Below are 17,823 nucleotides of genomic sequence, written 5' to 3' on the forward strand. Positions count from 1 at the left end.
CATGCCTAGAGCATTCAACAATTTAACAACGTTCTGTGTCAGGCATTAACACGTGGTTGCAACTTTTGTGTGAATCTGGTTTGGCTGAATTCTATTTACACCTTTTTGAAGTGTGCCTCCAGTATACACGTTGGACATGGTTCTATTATCCTCACACATGACTCCTACAGGTAATATTTAGAGGCTTTTAATTCTCGGTCTACATGTGTATCTTCAACACGAGTAGCTCGTTTGCCAATGACATGTTTGATCAAAGTCCACTATCAGATCTTTAGTGTTGCTGACACTTAGGAGTCGCTTGTTATCTTGACACCAGCGGGTACTCTCCTGCCTCCAGGTAGGCCTTTGCATTGTTATCTGTGATCAGGTCCACCACAGTGGCATCCAATCTCTCCTTCTGCAGGTGACCATGTGATACTTCCAGCGCCAATAGGCCATCAGCGTCGTCCCTGAGAATGTGGACAGTTGTAGCTCCACGTCTGGCTGCATCCAACATGTGTGAGATGAGACGTCATGAGTGACAATACTGGTGGCCTCTTGTTGACCAATTCTTATGGCTGTGTGTGCACAGGAGCTCACATGGCCATAACCTTGTTTGTCTTGTTCTTCATCTCCTTGTCGTGGCTAAGCAGAGGGATTTGTCCGTGAGAGTTGATACTCTGTTGTAACCTAACAAGTCAGATGTTTTGTTTACACAGAACCGTTTGAGAAGCCATTATTGGAAACTGTTGGGAAAAGGTACTCAACAATGACTTTGCAGGTGATTGGATGAATCATCTGTCAATCACACTCTTACTGAAGCCAGTCAGGAGAAAAGGGGAAAACATCTGTTCCATTGAGTAAAGCCTCCTGTGCCATTCTCTGCTCTACTTTCAATGAAGAAATACTGAAAGGGTAACAAGTCTGCGATTGTCCAGCTTCTTGGATTCCTTGTCCCCAATCTCCACCCAGCATATTTTCAAAGAATATGCGCCTTGAACACTTATTTTTCTATCTAGACTTCAGCTCCAGGAATGCAGTGAAGGCTTTATGTTACGTGTCTGTGCCCAAGATTTGATCTCGTTAGGCATGTATGCAGATTTTATGACTCGGTATATTCTCTTGTGCTCTACAGATAATCTTTTCATGAATCTGGGGAAGCATAAATCTACAAACATGTTAGGTAAGAAAGCAAATGCTGATGGGTGCATCTGGCAGTACTATTTATATATTTATGGCATCAAATAATTTTTTGAACATACTGCAAAAGTAATATATAGACTAAAATACTAACATCACTTAGTTCAAGTGTGGATCACGCCTTTAGGTGTCCTCTGCTAAGATGTCTCATCACTCTAAGTAGATGATATAAATAGATGCATATTATCAGCACTCATCAACAACGCCGAGCAAACCCCACTTTTATATTTATGTTCTTGACTTTTGCCTGTATTTTTATTTTCTCTTAATACGTTTTTATTTATTTAACGTATACACCAAAGCAAATTCCTTATAAGTAAAACATACTTGGCAATAAAACTTATTATGTTTCTGATTCCATCCGCCTCAAATAAATTTTCACTCCGACCCAGATGTGCTGGTTGCTTATGGTACAGAAGTGATAATGAGAATAGATGACAGAGAGGATACAGAAATGGGAATGGAGGGTAAGGAACTTCCTAAAAAAAAATAAGACAGATTCTTTGACAAGTGTGTCTGTGGACTCCGTGCCTCAATGAGTCAATCTGAAAAAAAAGAAAATTTCCCCCTCCATTTGCTTGACAATAGGAATTCATTTCAAATCACGCATTCGTCTCCCTAATGAACGTAATTGCTTTTCAGGCTGCGCGCTGCCAGAGAGAGCCTTGACAGTGGAAATAAAGCTGACACACAATCTTGTCTTCTATTGTACTACACACAAGGTTTTGTCAGTGATTTGTCACAGGCCTTTGTCTCCAAACAATGGCCGACTCTGCTGTTGTTACTGATGCTGACCTGGACTTTGAACAGCAGAGGAGTAAGGACAAGGACAGCAAGGAGGAGACTATACAGACTGAAATAATTAGCCTGGGTTGTCGGATTTTGATGTGTGAAAGATGGTGTCAAATTGCATATTGGCAGGATTTTGATGAAATACTTTAAAGTAGTTTGTTTGGGGGAGCTATAATTTTTTATAAAATGTTGGATAGCAAATCGTCAAACATCACCAAGCACCGGAGTGATGAAAGGTTCTACGCATGGCAATGTGGGTGGGCCTGTTGGTCGACCACTTTGGTCCAGACTGAAATATCGTACTGCAGTCGCTTTACCGCACCGTTGTGATGAAAAGAGAGCTGAGCCAGAAGGCAAAGCTCTCAATCTACCGGTCGATCTTCGTTCCTACCCTCACCTATGGTCATGAAGGCTGGGTCATGACCAAAAGGAGGAGATCACAGGTACAAGCGACCAAAATGGGTTTTCTCAGATGGGTGGCTCTCCCTTAGAGATAGGGTAAGAAGCTCAGCCATCTGTGAGAGACTCGGAGTAGAGCCGCTGAAAGGAGCCAGTTGAGGTGGTTCGGGCATATAGTAAGGATGCCACCTGGGCGCCTCCCTAGGGAGGTGTTCCAGGCACGTCCAGCTGGGAGGAGACCCCGGGGAAGACCCAGGACTCGGTGGAGAGATTATATCTCCTCACTGGCCTGGGAACGCCTCGGGATCCCCCAGTTGGAGCTGGAGGATGTGGCCCGGAGAAGGGAAGATTGGGGTTCCTTACTGGAGCTGCTGCCCCCGCGACCCGATCCCGGATAAGCGATAGACGATGGATGGATGGATGGATGGATATTTTAGCATCTACTTGATGGACTATGGCACAATTACTTGCCTATCCCCTTTGGGATAAATTGTAATAACTTTGACGATCTCCGACTTTTCATTCAGCACCGTCAACACGTGATGTTTTATTTACTTTGGTTTGAAATAAAATCCTGATGACCTATCAGCCTCAGCTCTACTTAGTTTTTGGTGCTAATTAGCAAAGGTGAGCATGATAACGCCGCAAAGTAAGATGATAAACATGGTAAACAGTCTGCTACATATGTTAGCTTGTTAACATGATAGACACAATGATAGCAAATTAACGTTAGCGTTTTTAGCTCAGAGTATCGCTGTATTTTAATACAGACTTTTTGTCTCGTTAAAGACTTATTTGTATAAAGGTTGTGATTATTATCTAACCACTGAATGGGTGGCCGGGTGCCTTCTGTCTTTGGCCAAGATCAACTGACTGCTGAAGTTTGTGAAGCCAATTTGTATCCGACACATTTTTTAATTTTTTTTTGTCACCTTCATAAATATGCCCGAACCTTCTAAAATCTGAATCCGGCTTTTTAAAAGTACGTCGATCAATAGGAAATTCAATGGAACTCATTTTCACAGGAGAATGTTAATCCATGGTCTGTTGGCTGCATCAAAGGCTTTTCCACTCTGACAACTGTGAAATTATTGGGGAAACCGGGGATTATTTTGGGCATAGAAATGGTTCAAATGAAGGATATGGAATATTACCACAAAACTGCAGCTTTATTGCAAAAAATGTCAGTGTTGGACTTGAAAAACTCCCCGACAACTGAGCCCTAGTTTAGGTTTGGATTTCCTATGCACACACTGTAGCCTATAAACGAGAACACAAAGATTTACAGTGATGTCGAATAAAACTGCTTCCCAACTCATCTTACCTAAAATGAATAAGCAAATGAAGTCAAGTTGGAAAATAAGTGAGCTGGATGAGAAAGCGAGTGACTGACTTTAATGTGTCTGCTGTATGTGCTGGAATGAAATGGAATATTAAACCCACTTGTCTTGGTGAGAGGAAGTCTATTGTAAGGGGGACATAGATTTAATACGCCAGAAAGGTAGAAAGATTACAAAGAGTTCAGGGGGAGAGAAAATGAACTCAAAGTACTAAATCATGTCATTTTGCTTTTCAGTTGCTTCTTTGTTACCCTCCCATCTTTTCTGTCACTTAAAGATGGCCTCTGGAGGGAAGCTTTATTCTAGTTAGTTTGGCCAACAGGACAGGTGATGATGTCATGATTTCAGGGGATGTGGCTGTTTCAATTCAAAGAACCATTTACCTAAAGAATACATTTTTAGCAGAGGAAAAGGTCGACTTTTGTCTAGTTCCATATTGACTGACTCAAATGTAAAAAATAAAGTAAGAAAAAGCACTTTTCCTCGAGGGACTTTCAACAAGGATGTAACATGTTGAGCAGATTTCAAGCTTGGCACAGACACTTGTTTTCATGAGCATGCCTTTCCAGTACGATTCAAACAAAATGGATGTATTTAGTGCCAGGACCAGTTTGCATGGCCAAGATTCCTGCAAAACGTATATACATAATTGAAACAAAAATCCCCACGCAGGTCTAGTGCAGGGTGAAACCCCACTGAATGTAAATGAGTTCTCTCAGCTTGTGGTTTGGATCCAGTAGGAAACCAATTACATGCTGTACCGTTGAAGATTTGCTACTATTGTGTCTGCCAATGACTGAGACCTGAGAATAAAAGTACAATGGGTATCAGAGAGCATTATCAGAGAAGCGAATGGACCTTTTATTGTTCATACAACCAATTTAAAATAAGTATGGACTATTCAAACACAAAGATGGGAGTGAAACCACATTCTTCCACAGACAAGGTATTGGATGCTATTGGATGCTACTTTTAAATGGCCTTAAAAGGCATACGGGAATAGTCTGTTGCTGTTTGTAATACCATTCAAAGATGGCTCCTCTTCGCCGGCTCAAATAAGACAGGGAGCGTCATTAGCAAAGCAGTGAATCAGAGAAATAAAACTGATTGTTTACACAAATATACACTGGCTACACTTCCGCACAACACTGCTGGAAAGTGCCGGATTTTGTATGAAAGCGGACAGAAAGCAGAACAGAGATTTTAGAAAAGTCTCGACCTCACCTACACGCCGTTATTGACTTAGGGGTACACACCCAGAAATGTCCAGAACACAGCAGAAAGCCCAAGAGAGGGGGGTGCAGGGTCTTTGTGGATACAGACACAGCCACACACTTCATAAGTGATGATTGAGAGGGATTTTTATTTGCACATATTCACCTCAAAAGTGAATAAACATATACAGCTTCATATTTTCTCCATTACCATCTGTGTACTACTGCAACGATGGAGAGGTTTAATATTTGGCTTTTTTTATGTTAAGTGATGTGAAAGTCAACACAATTGTAGTCGACTGGTAAAATTGTCTTCAGATGGTCATAAAAGGCTCTGAGGCTAAAGGCAGACCTGCTTATTAAAGCCGTTAGTGTTGAAGGAAATAATAATTGAAATGGTCTTTTGTGCTTGTGCATATTTTAGTAACCATAGAAACATTATATAGTGACCTTCTTGTGATATTCAGAGAAAAAGATCTTAAACTGTTCCACAGCTTTACAGAGTTTTAAAGGAACACCAAGCTTTTCACGCTCCTGTCCAAAGGGAGAGGAAGAGCCACTGATAAAAGTGCGGCGTCTCTCTTTGTATTTCACCGCAATCAATTGGACTATGTGGTTTCCCCCCTCTCTGTAATACACCTTGGTCTCCTCAAAGTCTAAGTTGAAAAGAACATCAGTGGACTTTGCTACATCAACGTCCTCCCTCTGTAAAAATGCAGAAACCTGCCCCACGATGCCATGCAGCTTTATTGTGCTTAGCTCATTAAGCCTAAAAGGATGAGGCATCATGTGTGGACGTACCTATTTGTAAGTACACAGTTAATGCCAAGGTCTTCATCTTTGCCTGCATCTTAAACCACTTTTATCCTCCTGCGCACACCCATAAGGTTGAAGAATGCATCAAAAAGAGGAAGGGAATACCAGAAACATGTTAACCATCAGACGGGTTGTACCTTTAAAAGCCTCAACCCATTATCGTAATGGCGTTTGATTCTGAAAAATGGATGCCCCAGAAGAATTGGCCATTGCGGGGCCACAGTTTTATACATACAAGCCCCTTCCTCTGCCCCTGCTACATCAATGCATTTCATCTAATGGCTGCAAAGGCACTCCTCCACTCTACTTTTCAAAGGCACCATTCAGAAAGTGCCAAAAGGCATCTCACTGCAGTCCTGGTGATTGGTCATGTCATGTCATGCCATGCCATGCCCGTTGGGTGTGTCATTGAGTCGGCTCTAGAGTTTGTGAGCGTGCAAGAGAACACAATAGGGTTGTGTGTGTGTGTGTGTGTGTGTGTGTGTGTGTGTGTGTGTGTGTGTGTGTGTGTTTCTGTTTGCATGCACAAGAGGGTACATGTGTTAAAGCATAAATGTCTGCAGGAACAGGTCGGAGTATCTGTTTCTGTGTGTGTGAGAGAGAACCAAACGCGTTGATTGGTGGTGAATGATGTGTGTAAATATATATATATACAGGACTGTCTCAGAAAATTAGAATATTGTGATAAAGTTCTTTATTTTCTGTAATGCAATTAAAAAAACAAAAATGTCATGCATTCTGGATTCATTACAAATCAACTGAAATATTGCAAGCCTTTTATTATTTTAATATTGCTGATTATGGCTTACAGCTTAAGAAAACTCAAAAATCCTATCTCAAAAAATTAGAATAGTTCCTCAGACCAAGTAAAAAAAAAGATTTATAACAGCAAAACAAAATCAAACATTTGAAAATGTCCATTAATGCACTCAGTACTTGGTTGGGAATCCTTTTGCACGGATTACTGCATCAATGCGGCGTGGCATGGAGGCAATCAGCCTGTGGCATTGCTGAGGTGTTATGGATGCCCAGGATGCTTCAATAGCGGCCTTTAGCTCATTAGCATTGTTGGGTCTGGTGTCTTTCAGCTTCTTCTTCACAATACCCCACATATTCTCTATGGGGTTCAGGTCAGGGGAATTGGCAGGCCAATCGAGGACAGTAATGCCATGGTCAGTACACCAGTTACTGGTGGTTTTGGCACTGTGGGCAGGTGCCAGATCATGCTGGAAAATGAATTCCTCATCTCCATAGAGCTTTTCAGCAGACGGAAGCATGTAGTGCTCTAAAATCTCTTGGTACACAGCTGCATTTACTCTGGGCTTGATGAAACACAGTGGACCAACACCAGCAGCTGACATGGCTCCCCAAACCATCGCTGACTGTGGGAACTTCACACTGGATTTCAAGCAACTTGGATTTTGCTCCTCTCCAGCCTTTCTCCAGACTCTGGCGCCTTGACTTCCAAATGAAATACAAAACTTGCTTTCGTCTGAAAAGAGGACTTTGGACCACTCTGCAACTGTCCAGTGCTTCTTTTCCATAGCCCAAGTCAGACGCTTCTTCCGTTGTCTTGAGTTCAGAAGTGGCTTGACCATGGGAATACGGCTATTGTAGCCCATTTCCCGGACACGTCTGTGAACAGTGGCTTTTGATACCTGGACTCCAGCTTCAGTCCACTGTCTTTGAAGCTCCCCCAAATTCTGGAAGCGACTCTTCTTCACAATGCTGTTAAGGCTGCGCTCATTTCTCTTGGTTGTGCAGCGTTTCCTGCCACATTTCTCCCTTCCAAAATACTTTTTGTGGATGTGCTTTGAAACTGCACTCTGTGCACAGCTTGCTCTTTGAGAAATTTCTTTTTGTGTCTTACCCTCCTGATGGAGGGTGTCAATGATGGTCCTCTGGACAGCAGTCAGATCAGCAGTCTTCCCCATACTTGTGATTTAGTTTACTGAACCAAGCTGAGTGTTTTTCAAGGCTCAGGAAACCCTTGCAGGTGTTTCGAGTTAATTAGACGATTCAAGTGATTCGTTGAACACCCTACTAGTATACTTTTTCATGATATTCTAATTTTTTGAGATAGGATTTTTGAGTTTTCTTAAGCTGTAAGCCATAATCAGCCATATTAAAATAATAAAAGGCTTGCAATATTTCAGTTGATTTGTAATGAATCCAAAATGTATGACATTTTTGTTTTTTTAATTGCATTACAGAAAATAAAGAACTTTATCACAATATTCTAATTTTCTGAGACAGTCCTGTATATATATATATATATATATATATATATATATAGATGACAGGGACAAACTGACATACAATATCTGTGTTTTAGTGTGTGTATGTTTACCCAGTAACTAAGTACATTATATTACATATTTTGTGGTGTCATTTACACTACTAGGAAGTAGCAGAAATGCAACATCTGTGTACCTTAAGATTAAGCTTAATTTAAGATCTTTTTTCTTTTATTAAGGCGGTGCTCTTTTGTTCTTCAGGTATGAGAAGCTGTGAAAAGTTTGCTAAAATCTCACCTGACATGATGCCTTGTGGTAATTATGATATCTGACTTGATATTGTTTGTGTGCGTTTAGCTTGGTCTCAAACACCTGCAGGACATTTATGAGCTAGAACATGGCAATTGTTTGTTTTCGTTCTTTTTTTTATTATCAATATTTTAGATGTGGAATAAAATCATCTTACTTCACTTCATATTGTGAAGTGCTTAAACTAGGTGGTTGTTAGTGTAATATATTAGATGTTATGATGTACCGTTTTACCTTGATACATGGAGTTGTCAATGGCGGATGAACAACTGGTAGAAAAGCTGTTCCTGTCACAGTTTAAAGACAAACAAACGCAAGAGCAGGAGTCGGGTGTAAAATCAAGGAGTCTTTACTAACAAAAAGTACAAGAATGCAAAAAGAATCCTGGCAGGCAAACAAAGTACTAAAGGGTTAGGCTGAAGCAGAATCTGTAATATACTGGCAAAGGTCAAAAACTGGAAAAGGATAAAGCACAAGTAGGATATAATCTGAATGCTGGACCGCTGAGGCACCTGGCACAACATCAATCTGGCATCTGGTGGAATTGGACTGGTAAATATACTACAGAGCTGATAAGCGGATGGGGAAGAAGTGAATCTAGTGACGAAGGGGAGGCAAATGAGAGTGGCAGGAACAATTGTTGAGTTAAAACACCAAAAAACGATTACAAAGTATAACCAGGCAAACTCAAAACCATGGCATCTCCTGCGTACTACAGTAGGATTTAAAACGTTAAAACAGTAGTGAAAGAGTCTAGATTTATACCTTGCAGATTTGCCGAATTGGCAATAATTAGTTTTGAGCAGATCTTCACAGCCATGCTTAGGGTATTGCGGAGCATATTGATGTTCTTGGCTGAGAAAGGGGAATATCTCAACTCCCATTACTTAACAAGTATCATCGTAGACGTTGTAAAAGCAACTCATAATTTACACGGCAACTTTCCAAGTATTGGTATTTTAGAATTGGTTTCACATTATCATCATGCACAAAACAAATATTCACTGGGTTAAAGGAACCCAGAAAAAAACTTTCTTAAACTTGTTTAATCCCAAATAACTTTTACTGAGCACTTTTTCAAGCGTTCAGCACCAAAATAAACTTCTTATTTGTAATATAGCAGAGCTTCCTAATAGAGCCATAGTCTTGTATGCCTGATCCCCGGAATGATAATCATAAAATATATTTTCCTGCTTTTCCACCAACCCCATGGGGTGTTGCTGATAATAAGTGAGACAACGTACTGATGTGTCAAACTTAAAGGTAACATCAATAAATCATTACCTAAATATTTTTGAGAAATGAGTCTAATCAAAAACTACACCATAACTGAAAGGTTGGCTATCAGGCTTTTTTTTTTTGCAGCTAATTTATTCATTTTTCTGACTATTCTGCAAAGCTGCATGTCAGTGTTTGTGCATGTCATGCTCATGGGTAATACATACCCACTACTTCCTTCTTTTTCTGATTTTAATGTAATTGTACGACAGTGTTGGAATTTCCCGATATCAAAAAGACGGCCACGATATGATTTGAATACGATTTGATTCAAGGGGCCTGCGATCGATTTGAGACGATGTAATACGCCCATTTAACACAATCGGTTACATTTATATCAACTCACAAAAAGCAAATCAAATGATTTCACAATCGTATTCATTGGCTCTTCCAGACATTTAAATAAAACAATCATCTATTCCTTTTATTTTTAGTATATTATATATTAAGTGAGCCTTGGTCGTTGTTTTTGCTAACTTCGGGGCTAACCCGCTTCACTTTGATCAGTAGGTGGCTAGCAAGACACGGGAGATTCCGCTTTGGACGGAGCCGGACTCTCATCAAGAAAGGAAACTAATTGTATTCCCCAAAATATCAAACCATTCCTTTAATACGAGGAGAGACCGCTAGCATCGTCTTGGTTGCGATAGATTGCAATGCCTTTGTAGGAATCACCGTCTTAAATTTCGGAAGCGAATGCCATATAGCACCATTTCATCTCTTTAAAACCCCCACACACAATGTTTATGGTGGGCGTGCAGAAACAAGCTGCATGTACTGTATGTTTTAAGCTATATGAAAACATGAAATGTATGCCTAATATGGTGGGCATGCAGCAATTTATTATCTGCTTGTCATATTGTAATTTCTAAGCTGGTTATCACACCAAGTGTTTTATGTAAACATTATTCTGTCACTCACAACATCTCGTTGTTGCTCTCTCTACTGTCATTTCTTATAATTCCTCTGGTCCACTCCTCTCATACTGTTGCTCCACTTCATCACTTTCACTCCCTTCTGACCCACATTTTGCACTGCTAAACCTGCTCTTCATGTCCATCTTTCTGTTGGTCTCTCTCTCTCTCTCTCTCACACACACACACACACACACACACACACACACACACACACACACACACACACACACACACACACACACACACACACACACACACACACACACACACATCCCCTACCCTCACTAACCAATAATGAATAGAGCCACATAGTGATCCTCCTTTTGACCAAGTCAAATTAAGTGAGAGAGGGCTACATCTATCAAGACTGTGATATTTCCAACCCCTGCTGCTGCTGCTGCTGCTTCAACGTCATTAGAAGTTCTGAGTCTGTGTGTGTGTGTGTGTGTGTGCGCAAAAGGGCAGGAGGAGCAATTTTTATAACACCATGTTAGGCCGGTTTTACATTTCTATTCGTAACCCCCCTCGGAGACACCACTCATGCACAATGCGCTGCTACACACCAGCGCTGATTTACAAAATCTGAGTAAATGCTACAGTGATTATGGTGAATGAAATCATTATGCTCGCCACACAGCAGGTGGTGAGGCAGGACTAAGACCAGAGCTAATCCTCACAGCGCCATCACTGCTCAGAAACACGGATAGAATACCATGAGTCACTTTTAATTACAGGTGAATCACACAGTCCAGGCCACTGGTCATACACACAATTCAAATACTGTAGAAAATATGTCCAGATTGTAATACAAGACATCTGTATATAGTTCTGGTCAACAGTGTACCCATGTGGGACTCCCTTACATCCTGCATCAGAGTTGTCATGCCTGATTGGTTGGACTACGCCGGGCTCATTTCCTCCCTGGCGGTGCGCGGCTCTCGGTCAGCTTGGAAAGGCCTGGGGTGAATGTGGCTCCCAACTCCGGCCACAGGCTTTAAAACACGGACCCCATCTCGTTTGTCCATGCTTTATATACAACCAATGTGTTGAAGAAGATTCTTTTTTTGTGTAGTTCAAATTGTGCTAAAAGGCGATAATTTTCCCTGGACATTATGACAGTAGAGATTTAAATATGTAGGATGTAGAACAGATTGTACCCTTTTAAAAAGACAGTTCTTACCTGATAACAAAAACCCTGGTGGTTGGGTGTGGTCGGAAGTGCGCTCTGGTGCACCTGTACCCACACAGTGATGTCACCCTGGGGAACATTTATACCTCCTCGCGGCAAGGTGAGAAGTTAAACCATGAAAGAGATTTTCCGAGGGAGTGTAGTTCTTACTTTGACCTTTAGCCGCTCACTGTGTTGATTTATTATCACAGCACAACGATCAGATTGTGGCAGCAGACTGGCAACTTTAATGCTGAATAAATGTAGCACTTATCTGAGTCAACAGTAAACTTGCAGCACAGCTTACACAGACTCAACTATGGAACACAGCACTACTCTAGAAATTGACAGGGGAAAAGACAAAAAAAAAAAAAAAACCCATATCATCACAGAGAAAGTTAATGTTAGCTAATATCATCACCTCAGTTTATTATAGCCCTTGATCACAGCTATGTTATGTCTGTAAACAATAGCAGTGTGTCCCATTTAGTTGAAACAGGTTGTAGATAAAAATGCCTCGTAACACTACAAGTGTATGTATACGTAGCATAGAGTTCAGCATGTGGTTTGCAGACAGTAGGTTTTGTTAATGTCTGCCGTTTAAATATGTGAATAATCAGCAGCCGAAGAGGACAATGTTTTGCAATAGAATATCTTTAAAATCTGTTTTGACTACATTTATTTCATGGATATTATTGTATTTGTCATATCTGTCTGCACAGATCCCATACCCTTTACTTGAACTTCCTCTGATGTATATTTATTTATTTGTATATATGCAAATGTGTCTTTTTGTCTGAAGGTCTGTTGGTGCTCATTTACTTGTGTGTGTGTGTGTGTGTGTGTGTGTGTGTGTGTGTGTGTGTGTGTGTGTGTGTGTGTGTGTGTGTGTGTGTGTGTGTATCAGGGCTACTTAGACATCAGTGGCAGGTAGACGAGGTGTTTCCCTGTGGGGTCCGGTGTAGTTGGCTTTGTCCTTTTTCGTGCTGTGGAGTCCATGACAAAGCTCTACCTGAGGCCATGATTAACTGATACTCAGAAGGCAAAGCATGTGCCATGGAGGCATGCAGAATAGATTTAGGACAGGCAAAATGGAAGAGGTAAAGATAAGAGAGGGATGGGAGGATAGATCGGTAAGGGGTATTAGTGAAGATAATGAGAGACCAGGAGGGAAGATAAGGAGGAAGGGTAAAGAGTCAAGAAATAGAAGGGACAGAGGAAGTGGAGACCGTATTAGAGATGATGGCGTAGGAAAAAAAAAAAAGAAAAATAGATTTGAGAGAATTGGAAGGGAGTGGAAAGGAAGACAAAGCAGGCAAGAAGACTAAAAGTTATGGGGGAGATAGTGAATGTAGAGACATGAGCGGAAAAGCTGCGAGAAGAGAGATGGGGATAGAACATGGCAACTGACAGCATGAAAACAAGTTTATAACCAGTTGAATGTGGTTAGTATCCTGTCGAATAGTCTTTTAAAAAATTAAAATATATAAAGCGGTAACTGACTCACCGTCCTACACTGTATAAAGTAGCAGCCGAGCCAAGAATCCTTTTGAATGGAGCTCTTTGATGCAACCCCTCTCACGTTTCCTTTTTGTATTATCTGCAATCATTCATCACAACCTCTGCCCCAATGGCTGAACAGTTCCAGCATGGTGTGTGTGTGTGTGTGTGTGTGTGTGTGTGTGTGTGTGTGTGTGTGTGTGTGTGTGTGTGTGTGTGTGTGTGTGTGTGTGTGTGTGTGTATGCACAGTGTAGGCTTGAGAGGGCGTGCATGTGAATCCCCGGTGTGTGTGTGTGTACGCGTGACGTTTGACAGAAAGGCAGGCCGAATGAATATTTCACCATGGAGGTTAGGTTGTATTGTCCTCTCCCATGGCAGCAGAAATTGGCATGCAGCTCATTGCATGTGTATGTGTGTGTGTGAGAGGGAGAGAAAGCCGTTTAGATATACAGCTGCGTTGCATGCGTGCTTGCCCACATTGTTGAATCGTGCGGTTGCACTGAGGATGGAGCAGAATGAGGAAAAAAAAGAAGAAACTGGTTTGTTTTTGTTTTTTTGGTAAAAAGGGGTGAGGAGATTAGGGTTGCATGCAAAGAAAGAGAAGGGGAACCAACCATCCATCAGAATTGCATTAAGTCACTATTAATGTGAGCCCTGGCCAAGCTTCTGCAATAGTGAGGTGTGCAGTATGGCGTCCAGGCTATTCGGGAGTCTTATTTTGATGGCAGCGGAAAACTGAAGAAGAGAAAAAGCAACAGTCAAATTCAAGGTATTCTGACCTCAATTTAATCCAGATGAATAGCACAGAATAAGATGTTAATTAAGTGTCCATCATTTTTGGTTGCAGCAGTCTCTCCTCCTGGTATGTTGTGTGGTATGATGTTGATGTACAGCACTGTATTAATTCTTGTCTTGTTCTTGGGTCCTTTATAGATGTAAAATAACAGTCAAACCCCAGCTGACAGTGCAAGCAGGCGATGCTGCATGAGAGTTGACAGGTGCTGGCAGACTCTTTCTCGCACATAGTGCATGTATAGTATGCAGGAATCCACATGGCTCAAGTCATTTTGCCCAAGATTCTAGTTTTTTCCCTTGAAGGTTCAAAGAAAATGAGTTTTGATGAGAAAGATTGAGCTTGTTGAGAGGTGAAGGTCGGCGGTGACTCCGGGGAGTAGTCAGCGCGAACACAGTTTCACTAATACAGGAATTTATAATAATAATAATAATAAATGAAAAAATAAAATGACTAGAAGGGCACTTGAAGAGCACTTAGTTTGGCCAAGGCTGTTTCCATAAATGAAAAATAATGTGTGTTTTCAGCCCCATGGATCCACTCAAACATCTACCGGCTTCTTCCTTGGCCCGTGCTGCACCCTTCCACCAAGTTTCATGAAAATGTCTTACAAACAAACAAAACAATCATACTTGTATAAGTCTAGAAGGAGCAACTTGTATTTTAGCAACATGTCTTCGTAAAGTTGTGTAAAGTGTGTCGTACACTCTCTTACTCAGCAGTGTCTCGCCAGACACAGCGAGTGGACTCACTTTTTCACACAAGCAGTGAAGCACCATTCGTTCACACACCCTCAAGCATCACCCGGCTCAGTATGCTGAACAATCTATGGCATTCATCAAAGGCCTTGAATATTTCCTGTCATGTTGTTTTAGTTGGCAGCAATAATACGGAGAGTGAATCTTCCTGGAAGTCATCTTGACGGATGTATCACACGCAGACAAGTAAAATCGCCTGGTTTCCTACATCTGTGGACTCATCCACTTGAATGGCATGCCACAGGGACTCACTAAGCCTCTCTAACAATTGCCTCTCAACAGCCTCTGCAATTTTGTCTATTCTCCTCAATTGTGTTAGTGGAGAGGGCAATATGCCCAGCCTTGTTAGCTGCCATTTCCTCAAAACATTTCAAGCATTTATCCTTCGCTGGTGGAAGAATTAACTTCTCCCCGATGTCAAAAGGCGCCTTTCGTGTTGCCAAATCATCCGGACACCAAATATGAGGCCTAATGCATTTCAATATTTGCCTCTTTGAATCTTTTTTTTCTTTTTTTTTCTTTTTACCTTGGGTGAATGGGTGAAAGCAGAATGTCATGGGACTGAGAAGTGCAGTAAGGTTGAGAAACAGAGAAAAGAAGAGGAGCATTCATATGTGGGAGGGATGTCGTACAACCAAGAGAAGAAGGGAGGAGGAAAGAGATGAGTAAGACCTATCGTATGTAAGAACATAAAAAGAGATGTGTCATCTTTAAGTGGAGGACACGGAGAGTTGTCCTCTTTGAAATAGATTACAAACGTCACTATGTGCTTGTTCATTGACAACATACACAGTTGGCAGTGCGGTGGAGGAAGCAGGGTGAGAATATGTGATTGTGAGGAGCAAGGTTTTTAAGTGAGGTGTGAAGACATTTCACCCGATTGTGCCCCACCTAGAGGCTCAGAGATGAGGCCAAAGTGAAGCAGCTGCATGTCTTTCTCAGGACTCAGATCTACACATACTTTATATGCACGACCCAGTCAAAGAGACATGGACAGAATCTTGATCAGCTTATGTTTGTGCCGTCACAAGCGTACATCAGACATCTGCTCTTTCATATCGTATTGTAGTCGCTATCTCAACGGACACATTGCTTTCATTAAAGGTAATATCAGGGTCTGCAGATATTGCGTATTATTCTGCAGCATGGCTGTTTCCATATACAGGTTATAACACGGTGTAATGCACTTTTATTTTGAAAGGAAGCCCCTGCTTTTCCACTTCCTGGGCTGCTGTAGCCTCATCTCCTGAGGAAGAGGCAAGATGAACACGTTTTCTAAAGAGGAATAATACTTACTCCCACTGTTACTGTCTCGACACATTAGCTGTTATCATGCAAATTGTTTGAAATCACCCACTTCCATTTTCCTTGTGTTTGATGCTGGTTATATAAATAATTAATTGACAATTATCAATCAATAATTAACTGCAAATAATGCACTCCGAGCGTCCCAACAGTTATTACTGTATGAAATATCAGCATGAAATTCAAAAAGTGGGGAATGCATGCTTGCTGAGCTCAGCAGTAAGCACTCAAACACAATCAGTTGGTTGTGTGTGTGTGTGCGTGCATACACACATTTCTGACGGATGTATGCCAGTGATTGTGCGACTCCATGTGTTTCTGTGTTTTGTGTGTGTGTGTGTGTGTGTGTGTGTGTGTGTGTGTGTGTGTGTGTGTGTGTGTGTGTGCAGGAGACTCTGTTTTGCCATCTCAAGTGGTAATAGCTAATTGCCTTTTTCACAATAACTAGATATTTTATGGACACAGAAATCATTGTTCAATTTGCAGCAATTCAATTGGAAGTGAAAAGCATAATGTCAACACTGTTAAAGAGGAATGCTAATTGACAATGAAATGCTAGCTATAGCATAGGAAGGAATAGTGTGTTGCATTATAAAGGAAAATAGCTTTTAATATGACGTCTTTCACAAATGAAAGAAATAAGTTATTGTGGCAGTAAACATCAAGCAGGCATCTGTGGCTTTTTATAAAGATATATTACTATATAGTATCTTTTAAATGTCTTTACTGATTATATTCTAACCCAGATAAACATTGTATCGATCAGAATTTCATCTAAGGCTCATATTGCTGAAGTGAACATCCCTTTACTTACTTATAGATTTGAATATTTATACTGCAAAGACATAGGTGTTGGAACACACTAAATAATACATGGCCTTAAAGGCTAACTCTAATACCAACAAATACCCGTAAAATATAACAATTTTAAGCGATTCGTAAGACCACAGGAAATAGAAACCAATATTTCAATCAGGAGGGACTTCATTCTGAGAGACACATTTTATTGACATGTGCACAAAAGCATGAGAAATGTGAAGAAACAGAAAGACAGTCTTTTGGATGGAATTTGCGCCCAGCTTTACTTTGTTTAGTATCTAATCCACTCGACACCTTTGAGCTAAATAACGTTTGTTCGATCTACTTTGTCGATGATCTATAAGCTGCTTCTATTGAGGAAATGCATTTTTAACCTTCTCATCAGAAATATATTGAACCCAATGCAAGAGCAGCTTACTGTATCTGTCCTGTGAAGTCCTTACAGGGTTACTGTGGGGAAGACGGAACATCGTGGTCTATTGAAACTACCATTGAGAAACACTGCTTATAAGCAGCTAATGGCTTGATACGTGCAGGTTTATGGTAATCATAACACGTGTTGATAGCATGCCACTACTCATAGACAGAGTACCTTAGAGACAATGAAACAGTAAATGTGGAAATGATAAGAGTCTTTGTAAATAGTTTTGGATGTGGCTGATGTAAACCAGGGCTGCTGATAAGCACAATGATAGAGACCGGCTCTCAGGGTAACCCCAAACAAAAGTAACACACCCGTTATTATCATGCATATTGGGTTGCTGTGTTTCGAGGTCTGTTATCATCGACGGCAAATGCACTGTGACCTTGAGAGAAGAATGCATCAGTGCGGTCGGGCTTTACAGCGGTAGCTTTACGTGAACAAAGGAAGGAGGCACAATGGAAATGGAGGATTCAAATCAAATCAACTTTTTTACCGTCACACGTGCACACAGCACCGCACACACAGTGACATTTAGACATTGCATTTAACCCAACCTAGTATTAGGAGCTTTGGG

This window comes from Cottoperca gobio, chromosome 23 (assembly GCF_900634415.1).
Source record: "Cottoperca gobio chromosome 23, fCotGob3.1, whole genome shotgun sequence".
NCBI classification, from domain to species: Eukaryota; Metazoa; Chordata; class Actinopteri; order Perciformes; family Bovichtidae; genus Cottoperca; species Cottoperca gobio.